At 37.6% G+C, this 11,435-nt stretch overlaps 1 long non-coding RNA gene across 1 annotated transcript; it reads right to left on the minus strand.

Annotated features, from left to right (window-relative positions):
• Positions 1-6,681: 6,681 nt before the first annotated feature.
• Positions 6,682-7,700, minus strand: LOC148160168 (uncharacterized). The gene is made up of 3 exons (XR_015762590.1): positions 7,655-7,700; positions 7,520-7,583; positions 6,682-7,448 (listed from the first exon to the last, which is right to left on the minus strand). It is a non-coding gene; the product is annotated as an uncharacterized LOC148160168 (long non-coding RNA).
• Between the last annotated feature and the right edge of the window lie 3,735 nt (positions 7,701-11,435).

Here is an 11,435-nt window from a genome sequence, read left to right on the forward strand (position 1 = left end):
GGAGAAAAATGTTCCTGAAATGGTTAAATTTCAAGAGAAATGTAAGAAGATGGCCTATGAAAATCTGGAGGTTATAAGGACACAAAAATATGTCAGACGCTTTAGAGGAGAAAAAGTTTTATAAAGAAATGTCCAAGCAGGAGTTTGCCCAAAAGTTACTTGACAAACAGGAGAGAGAAAAGAAAGTTGAAATGAAAAAGTCTTTGACTGATGCATGGGATGGTCAAGTTGAATATAAACGGCAGAAGAAGATGGAAATGGACAAGATTAAGAAACAAGGGTCTTACTCCTTGATGGAATCAGAACAGTTGCATCGAACAGAAGAAGTTGAGAAGAAGAAGCAAAAACTCAGCACACAGGACAAGACTGAGCAAACATGAGGGACCAAATGATAACACAGTGTGAAATATATCAGAGTGTCGGTGACTCAAATGAAGGCTTTCAGTCGACATCAGTGTTTGTACAACACGTTGATGTGGATGAGATGAAGCTTCCTGAAAAGTTTAATCCTCTAGAGGAATCTAGAAAGATTGTTTATGACAATCTGGATAATAAAAGAGGAAGGAAGCTGCCAACTTCGCTCTTTTGGAGGAAAGGCGATTTCAAGTGAGAGCTAAGCAGCTGTTAGGCCAAAAGTTACGAGAGGAGCAGGAGAGGGAGAAGAAAGCCATTTTGAAAAAGTCTCTGACTGACGCATTGGATGAACAAATTCAATATAAACAACAGAAGAAGAAGGAAATAGCTGAAATTGAAAAGCAACAAATGGCTGCCATAATGGAGTCAGACTGCATCAAATTGAGGAAATTGAGATGAAGAGACATAAGAAAAAGAAAGACCGTGAAAAACTAGAGAAAGAGAAAAAAGCCGCAGCTATCAAGTCTCTGACTAATTCTTGGGATTCCCAGATACAACGTAAACAGCAGGAGAAAAAGGAACTTTGTGAGCTTGAAAGGAAAGACATGACTTCATTAATTGAATTGGAAAGAGTGTGTGGAGGTGCAAATTGGAAAAGTATCAACCTTCCGCAAAACAAACAGCCTGCTGACAAACATAATGACGTAAAAACCAGCAACGTTTCCAGACCTTTACTGAGTCGTCAGAAAGTTACCAATACCAAGCCTGTCAAGCTTTCCTCACTGAAATCCAAGTCTGTGCACTTCTCTGAGAATTGCAAAGAGAACTGTAAAAGGGTAAGATTCCCATTAATTTGCAGTCCCAAATTGATTGGTGGGGGCTGAGTTCTATGTCGGCATTGCTGAAACAATAGGTTTTCTCTGGGTGCTCCAGTTTCCCTACAAAAACAACAGACAGACAGACAGACAGTGTGGCTGCCATTGGCGGCAGTTATACAGTTTGGTTTAATTTGATGATTTTAAGTTGATGTAAAATATTTTATGTTTATTATAAGTTGTGCAAAGGTTACCGGAGTGGAACCAACGTTTAATTTGTTGTTTCATTTAGGCACATATTTTTAGTTACACGCCGCACTCTGTAGAGGGCAGCATGCTTTATTATTTTCTTAATTGATGGAGAGATTTGGTGGGCTTCGGGGAGCACTTTCATTGGCTAGAAACTCCCACACAGGAGGAGCTGATCCGCACATTTTCCGGCAGTTTGACACCGACTCTGAGTCCGGTTGACGCTTGCGGAAACCGAGTGAGAGACAGAGAGTTGGTTGGGAGCTGCCAGGTTTTCGATTAAGTGCTAACTGGCATTTGCTAAATTAATCCAGAGGTGGTTTTGGCATAATCCGGGTTGTGAGTGGATCAGATGGCAAGTAGTAGTGGGGGAAATGGGGAGGACGAGAGTATGGATACAGGGTGGTCTATGGTAGAAAATAGAAGAGCGGGAGGGGAGAGAGATAAGGCGAAAAAAGAGATAAACACTGGGAAAAGATCTCTTGAGGATGAGGAAGAAACAGCTGAAATAAGGAAGAAAGTTATGATGGAAGAGTTTAAAGTTATATTAAAATTTAAAACTGGACATGATTTGTTTGGAATAAGTCCCATTAGTCTGTCGAACGGACTTAAAAAAGTTATTGGAGAAGTAGAGCTAGCTAAAGTATTAAGCGATAGAGGCCTGCTCATTATTTGCAAAAATGCCGAACAAAAGAATAAAGCTCTTAAACTACAGATGGTGTGTAGAAAGGAGGTGCTGGAAAGAAAGGTTGTTGGGGAAGAGAAAGGAGTAATTTCAGGAATTCCTGTAGGAGAAAATTTAGAGGAGCTGAAGAAAGTAATTAAAGGAGGGGAGGTCACAGACATCAAATGGCTACAGGCTTTCAGGAATGGAGAAAGAGCGGACAGTACATCTGTACTACTGATCTTCAAAGATAGAGTTCTGCCTAATAAGGTAATGGTTGGCTACATAAGTTTCAATGTAAGGCAATATATTCCAGCACCACTCAGGTGCTTTAAATGCCAAAGGTATGGACATATTGCGAATGTCTGTAAAGGGAAACAGAGATGTGGGAGATGTGGAGGCGAACATTCATATGGTGAGTGTGGAAATAACCCTGTGAAATGCTGTAACTGTGGAGGAAATCATACTGCAGCATATGCAGGTTGCACTGTAAGGAAAGAAGCAGCTGAAGTTCAAAAAATTAAAACTGAAAAGAAAGTAACTTATGCTGAAGCAGTGAAACAGGTGAAAAAAATTGATAGCGCTCCAAAATTAAGCTATGAAAAGAAGACAGTGGAAGACAATCATCAGAGTAATATCACGATAGAAAAATTGATTCCCTTTCTTGCATACATCATTAATTGCTCAGAGCAAGCAAAAAATAAAACAGAAAAAATTAAAATCATAGTAAAAGCAGCTACTAAATTTTTTAAGGTCAAAGATGTATCCTGGGAAAAAATTCATGATGAACTCAGACAGAGTGAAGGAGCATCTGAACTGGAGGCATCTCAAACTGTCACATAATTTTAATACTACAATGGAACGCTCGCAGTCTAATATCGAATGGTCAGGAATTTAAAGGATTCATTAATAACCTACACCCAAAACCAGATATAATATGCATTCAAGAAACATGGCTCAAACCATCCTTACAGTTTAGTATTCAGGGTTATTCAGACCCTGTAAAGACAGATCAAATGGCAGTGGAGGAGGTTGTGCTATATTTGTTAAGACCGACATAAAATTTATTCAAATACAAATAACATCAGATTTAGAAATTACTGCTGTTGAAGTTTGGACAAATAATGGAAATATTAAAATAATAAACTTTTATAATCCTTGTAAAATATTAGAAAAACTAAAACTTGAAACAATCATAGGAAACTGGAGAGGGAAAATAATTTGGTGTGGGGATTTTAATGCACATAGTACTTTATGGGGAGACCAGGATGATTATAATGTAGGAATTGTAGAAGAGTTAATTGAAGAAAAAGAATTGGCCATTTTAAATAATGGAGAAGGCACTCGGGTGGACTTGGTAAGGGGTAAAGAATCTGCTATTGATCTGACCTTGGTCTCTCAATCTATTGCTGGTCTATGTAGCTGGGAAGTATTTAAAGAAAACACAATAGGGAGCGATCATTATCCCATTTTTGTTAATATAGGTTTAAATGTAAAGCAAGACCAGATAAAACTTGAGGGGAGGTGGAAATTTGAGAAAGCAGATTGGGGTAAATTTGAAATTATGAGTGAGGTTAGCCTGGAAGATGTGGATATAAATAAACCAATAAATGAGTTAAATTCAGAAATTAGCAAGTGTATAATAAATTCAGCCAAATCATGTATTCCTAGAAGTAGTGGTAATAGAAAAAAGAAGATAGTTCCATGGTGGACACCAGAATGTTCAATAGTAATTAAACAGAGAAATAAGGCTTTTAAGATACTTAAGAAAATAATATGTTTCCAAAACCTAACTGATTATAAAAGAAAACAGGCAGAAGTCAGGAAAATTATAAGGAAAGCTAAAAGGGATTATTGGAGGAAATATTGTGAATCTTTGGGGAAAAATACTGCACTAGACAGGGTTTGGAATACTATTAAAAAAATGTCTGGGAATTCCAAAAAGTATTTTTTTCCAATAATAAAAGATAATGGAAATAGTATTGTAGATAATAAAAATAAGGCTGAGGTATTAGCAAAAATATTTGCAAAGGTACATAGTACAGAGAATCTAGATAACAAAGAAAAATTAGGACGTGAAACTACTAAACAGCGAAATATTGAATTAATTCAAGATGATGAAGAATATGATAATTTTATTAATGTGAAATTTTCCTTGTTTGAGTTGAATAGAGCACTGAGGAATTCTAATAAGTCGACGCCTGGAAATGATCAAATTACTTACAATATGTTAAGTAAACTTAGTGATGTGAGTAAAGAAGTAATTCTAAAATTGTATAATAAAGTTTGGGAAGGAGGTATATTACCTGATAAATGGAAAGAAGCCATCATCATTCCTATTTGCAAACCAGGGAAAGACCCAAATGCAGCTGAAAGTTACAGACCAATAGCTCTAACATCATGTCTGGGTAAAGTTATGGAGAAAATGATAAATAACAGGTTAATTTATTTCTTAGAATCTAAGGAAAAGGTTAAAAACTATCAATTTGGCTTTAGGAAAGGCAAAAGTACAATTGATCCAGCGTTGTGTCTGGAACATGAAATTAGGCGAGCCCAGATTAATAAAGAGAGTGTGAGAGCAATCTTCTTAGACGTGGAAAAGGCTTATGACATGCTGTGGAAAGAAGGGCTGTTGATTAAATTAAAACAATTAGGTATAAAGGGAAAAATTTATAGGTGGATTAAAAATTTCTTAACTGGGAGAAATATTAGAGTTAAAGTAGGAGGGGAAATGAGTTCAGAATATCAAGTTGAAAATGGGACTCCCCAAGGCAGTATTATTAGCCCTATGCTATTTATTATAATGATTAATGATATGTTTAATAGTATGGATAAATCCTTTGGTGTTTCATTATTTGCAGATGATGGCATCATTTGGAAGAGGGGGAAAAACACAGAATTTATAAACAGGAAAGTACAGGAAGCATTAAACAAGGTAGAAGCTTGGGTTTTAGACTGGGGATTTAGATTCTCCATATCCAAAACTAAATTTGTTGTTTTTACAAATAGAAGAATGAATACCAATATGGATCTCAAATTATATGGGAATATTATAGAGAGGAAAGAGCAAATTAAATATTTGGGTATGTGGTTTGATAAAAAACTCACATGGAAAATACATATAGATAAAATAGTGGAAAAAAGTAAAAGAATTTTAAATATTATGAGATGTTTGAGAGGCAGAGAATGGGGAGCAGATAGGAAAGCACTAAAGACCGTTTACATCGGACTAATTAGGTCAATGTTTGACTATGGTTGCATGTTATATAACTCAGCGTCAAGTAGTTTACTGACGAAGATAGATAAAATACAATATCAGGCGTTAAGACTTTGCTGCGGAGCAATGAAAACTACTCCAGTGTCAGCTCTACAGGTTGAGATGGGTGAGATGCCATTAGAGCTCAGGAGGGAACAATTAGCCTTAACCTATTGGGCAAATATTAAAGGTCATAGTGAAGCCCATCCTCCACATATGACATTACAACCTTGTCAAGAAAAAGAAAAGAAACAAATTAAAAGTTTTGGATGGATAATTTTAAATAAAGTAAATGATATTGGAATAGATCAATTTCTAATTAGTCCTGTGGTTAGTACTTCTGTCATTCCGTTATGGGTTTATCAACATTCTGAAGTTGATTTAAAATTATTGGAAAAGGGAAAAGAATTAGGAAAGGATGAAGTGGAAAATTATATTAAAAAAGAATATTCAGAATTTATTTAAATATATACAGATGCTTCAAAAATGGTAAATAGTCAAGTAGGCATATCATTTATTGTTCCAGACTTAAACTTTATGAAAAACAAACGGATAAATAATAAACTGACAGTGTATACAGGAGAACTAATGGCAATTTTAATGGCTTTAGAATGGGTTGAGGAAATGGAAAATAGAGAGTTTTTAATTTGCTCAGATTCTAGTAGCGCATTAATTAGTATCCAAGAGGTAAAGTCAGAATCAAGGCAAGACATTATATTGGATATAATTCACTTAATTTCCAGGATTATAAATCAGGGCTCGCAGGTGAAATTTGTTTGGATTCCTGCCCACATTGGCGTGGTAGGTAATGAACTGGCTGATAGTTTCGCTAAGAGTGCATCAAGAAAGGAAAGTGTTGATTTAAGTATTAAGATAAGTAAAAGTGAGATAAAAAATATTGTAAAGGAATACATCAAGGGGAAATGGCAAGAACAAGTGGGATAAAGGAGAGAAAGCGAGATTTTATTATAGTATCCAAAAAAAAGTGGGGGAAAATAGAAAAGGTAACAGAAGGAAAAGTGAAGAAGATATTATATCAAGAATCAGGTTTGGACATACAGGATTAAATAGTACTCTTAAGTTAATTAATAAACATAATACAGGTTGTTGTAGTTATTGTGGAGAATTAGAAACAGTACAACATATTTTCTTAGAATGCAACAAATACATACGAGAAAGAGAGGTATTACATAGATTCTATGACATCAGCTCTGAACCCTTTGAATGTCTTGTAAAACCCAACGAATTTATAGTGAATTTTACATTTTAAACAGAGACGTAAGATGGATTCTCATCGTACACCCAGGAGGGTTATCGAGTCGTTAAAAGAGAGGAGATTACAACTGTGGCAACCTGGGGGGTGGATTTTCTTAGTATGAACCCAAATATAAAATATTAAAGGTTACGATGACCAACAACGCCACCTGGAATAAATCCAGGAAAATATAATGTAGTAAGGACACAGGTAAGTTCTACTGGAAATGAGGAGACAAGATTCAAAAAGTTCTACAAAATTTATTAAATTTCAAAATATCTTTTAAATTCCCAATAATCTGAAATTGAATAGTTAAAACAGTGAATGCATTTGACAAGATAATAAAATGTCTAAATTTCAAAGGAAACTGAGGCTTACCGAAGGGGGAAGTAGTGAGGGAAGGGGCAACATCCAGTGCAGAAAAAGGGGACCACCCTGGACACTACAAAACACGGCAAACAAAAAAAGAAAAAAAAAGGTGCTCCAACAAAACACACAAGACAAGACACCGCCACCAGGGGTCACCACCACCACCACCACAGAAGCCTCAGTCCCTAAAAGACAGACAAGAAAATGAAACGGTACAAGTAAAACAGTGATACAATAGCCCTACAATGTTGGACTTTATCCTCAGAGAAAGTGCAGATTAGTATTTTAAAACAATTTATAAGTAGGCAAAACAGCAGCGAGTGTCACTCCAGATGCAATGCTGATGAGTCAGAAGGCTAAAAAGAATAGAGCAAATTATTAATACAACTGCTAACAAAAACATAACTTGCAGCAGCTGCTTGTGACCTGATAAATGACTGCACTGCCAAATAATCAGATCCCCAATTCCGCCTAGATGCAGTGCAACTGTAAGAAAACGCTATGTGAAGGTTTTGTTTACATGGGGTAGACGTTACTTAGCCACGCTAAGCCCTTACCTTCCTGTCAGCAAATGAATAAACGGACAGATCGGTCCAAATATTGGAGGTGCAGCAAAGGAGGCTAAGCAGATAAACCAATTAGTATTACTAGCAATTATTAAAGCCAACAAACAATAAAACAGCCACGCTTACCCAGAACAGTGCAAACAAAGGAAGCAGATTTGGTTGACGTCACGACAGGTGAAGGCTTGCTTATATGCAGCAGCTGAAATTGGCAGCGCACCATTTATGCTGCTACACAACCAAATGAAAAACTCAACAGGCCTATCAAAATTAAAGATGGGGATTGTAATTTAAGCAGCTTTATTTCAAAGGTGTCTGAAATTTCAAAACATTTCAAACCTAACAGCACGACCAATACTGATTATAAAGTTGACTACAGTAAAATGTTCACGGCAGACGGAACTGATCTTCAGACATGCATTGACCGGGATAATGAATTTCGAGAATTACAGGGGTTGATAGAAAGACACGAAGCTGGACTTCGCAAGTTACAGGAGAAGAAGCCGAAACCTAGACCACAAAATGTTTACGCACGGGATGTGGAGAACTGGAAAGCCAAGCAGGAGAAAAATGTATCAAAAACATTGTTACAAATTGACAAACATGGAGTAAGACCTCTCTACTTGTCCAATGAGGATTCTGGAAAAGACTAAATTGACTTACCGATTATAAAGTCTTTGTCACGTAAAAAAAGAACAGAAACCCAAAAAACAGGTTACTGAAAATGCAGAGAAACAAGTCGCAAGTCGCAAAGGCAAAAACACAAGAAAGTTAGTGAAGGCATTCGGTCACAATATGTACGTGACGAGAGGGAGAAAAATGTTCCTGAAATGGTTAAATTTCAAGAGAAATGTAAGAAGATGGCCTATGAAAATCTGGAGGTTATAAGGACACAAAAATATGTCAGACGCTTTAGAGGAGAAAAAGTTTTATAAAGAAATGTCCAAGCAGGAGTTTGCCCAAAAGTTACCTGACAAACAGGAGAGAGAAAAGAAAGTTGAAATGAAAAAGTCTTTGACTGATGCATGGGAAGGTCAAGTTGAATATAAACGGCAGAAGAAGATGGAAATGGACAAGATTAAGAAACAAGGGTCTTACTCCTTGATGGAATCAGAACAGTTGCATCGAACAGAAGAAGTTGAGAAGAAGAAGCAAAAACTCAGCACACAGGACAAGACTGAGCAAACATGAGGGACCAAATGATAACACAGTGTGAAATATATCAGAGTGTCGGTGACTCAAATGAAGGCTTTCAGTCGACATCAGTGTTTGTACAACACGTTGATGTGGATGAGATGAAGCTTCCTGAAAAGTTTAATCCTCTAGAGGAATCTAGAAAGATTGTTTATGACAATCTGGATAATAAAAGAGGAAGGAAGCTGCCAACTTCGCTCTTTTGGAGGAAAGGCGATTTCAAGTGAGAGCTAAGCAGCTGTTAGGCCAAAAGTTACGAGAGGAGCAGGAGAGGGAGAAGAAAGCCATTTTGAAAAAGTCTCTGACTGACGCATTGGATGAACAAATTCAATATAAACAACAGAAGAAGAAGGAAATAGCTGAAATTGAAAAGCAACAAATGGCTGCCATAATGGAGTCAGACTGCATCAAATTGAGGAAATTGAGATGAAGAGACATAAGAAAAAGAAAGACCGTGAAAAACTAGAGAAAGAGAAAAAAGCCGCAGCTATCAAGTCTCTGACTAATTCTTGGGATTCCCAGATACAACGTAAACAGCAGGAGAAAAAGGAACTTTGTGAGCTTGAAAGGAAAGACATGACTTCATTAATTGAATTGGAAAGAGTGTGTGGAGGTGCAAATTGGAAAAGTATCAACCTTCCGCAAAACAAACAGCCTGCTGACAAACATAATGACGTAAAAACCAGCAACGTTTCCAGACCTTTACTGAGTCGTCAGAAAGTTACCAATACCAAGCCTGTCAAGACTAGTTAAAGCCATTGCACGACTCATGCGATGTGTCAAAGAGGTCAAGGGTTCGCTCTCCAGAACCAACAAAGTCACCAGTCTTGAGGAGAGGAAAGAGGCGGAGTTTTTCATCATAGCTACAGTCCAAAGAGAAGTGTTTTCTGAAGAAATCAAAGATCTAAAATCCAAGAAGGAGGAAACAAAGAATAGCACAAACAGGCTGCATAAACTGAATCCTTTCTTGGATGAAAACGGTGTGCTCAGAGTAGGAGGTCGGCTGGAACGTTCTTCTTTACATACATACATTAAACATCCAGCAATCTTACCAAGCAAAACCCATATATCACAGCTGCTCATTGATCACTTCCATCAAAAGATTCATCACCAGGGACGTGGGATGACCATGAACGAGCTCCGATCAAATGGCATCTGGATATTGGGATGCAGTCACACAGTGTCTTCCTACATTTATAAGTGCGTGAAATGCAGAAAGTTCAGAAGAAATGCTGAAGTACAAAGAATGGCAGATTTACCGCGTGAAAGAGTGGAAACATCGCCTCCCTTTACCTATTGTGGAATGGACTGCTTTGGCCCGTTTTACTTTAAAGAGGGAAGAAAGGAACTTAAACGCTACGGCTGCTATTCACATGCCTGTGCTCGCGTGCTGTGCATATAGAGCTACTTGACGACATGACATCTGATGCTTTTATTAATGCTCTTCGAACATTGATTGCCATACGTGGAAATGTTCGGCAGCTTCGGTCAGATCAGGGAACCAACTTTGTTGGAGCAAGACGAGAGTTCTTGGAATCTGTAAAGAAAATGGACCAAGAAAGCCTAAAACAACTAGGTTGTGAATTTGTCATGAACCCAGCATCTGCTAGCCATACGGGTGGAGCCTGGGAAAGACAGATCAGGACAATAAGAAGTGTGTTGACATCCATTTTGGATCATTCATCCAAAAGGCTTGACATTTCATCTTTACGTACATACCTTTATGAGGTTATGGCGATCATAAATAGTAGGCCCTTAACAACTCACCTGCTTAGTGATCCCACTTCTCCACAACCTCTTACACCGAATCACATCCTGACCATGAAGTCTTCAGTGGTTTTACCACCACCTGGTGAGTTTGTGAAAGAAGATCTTTATCTTCGCAAACGATGGCGCAAGGTACGATACTTGGCCAATGAATTTTGGACCAGATGGAAAAGGGAATACCTGCTGAATCTTCAGCAAAGAAACAAATGGTACAAGACTCAGAGAAATGCCAAGATCAATGACATTGTGATTCTGATGGACAATAGTCTACCCAGAAATGAGTGGAAACTGGCCAAGGTCACAAAAGTGTACCCTAGTGAAGATGGAGTCATAAGGAAACTCGAACTGTTGATGAGTGATGCAACACTTGATGACCAAGGAAAAAGAGTTAATAAGCCAGTACATCTTGAGAGACCCATCCTTTCCTCACTGAAATCCAAGTCTGTGCACTTCTCTGAGAATTGCAAAGAGAACTGTAAAAGGGTAAAATTCCCATTAATTTGCAGTCCCAAATTGATTGGTGGGGGCTGAGTTCTATGTCGGCATTGCTGAAACAATAGGTTTTCTCTGGGTGCTCCAGTTTTCCTACAAAAACAACAGACAGACAGACAGACAGTGTGGCTGCCATTGGCGGCAGTTATACAGTTTGGTTTAATTTGATGATTTTAAGTTGATGTAAAATATTTTATGTTTATTATAAGTTGTGCAAAGGTTACCGGAGTGGAACCAACGTTTAATTTGTTGTTTCATTTAGGCACATATTTTTAGTTACACGCCGAGGGCAGCATGCTTTATTATTTTCTTAATTGATGGAGAGATTTGGTGAGGCACCGAGGCTCCGGTAGCTGGATTGACAGAAGAGGCTACAGGAGTTTCTGTATTAACCCTTTCAGGTTGAAGCGGCCAATGAGGTACGCATTTTTGTATTTTAGTTTTGTTTGTAAATAGA

The sequence above is a fragment of the Poecilia mexicana genome, unplaced genomic scaffold (genome assembly GCF_051168715.1).
Source record: "Poecilia mexicana isolate PSO_F unplaced genomic scaffold, ASM5116871v1 scaffold_3, whole genome shotgun sequence".
Taxonomy (NCBI): Eukaryota; Metazoa; Chordata; class Actinopteri; order Cyprinodontiformes; family Poeciliidae; genus Poecilia; species Poecilia mexicana.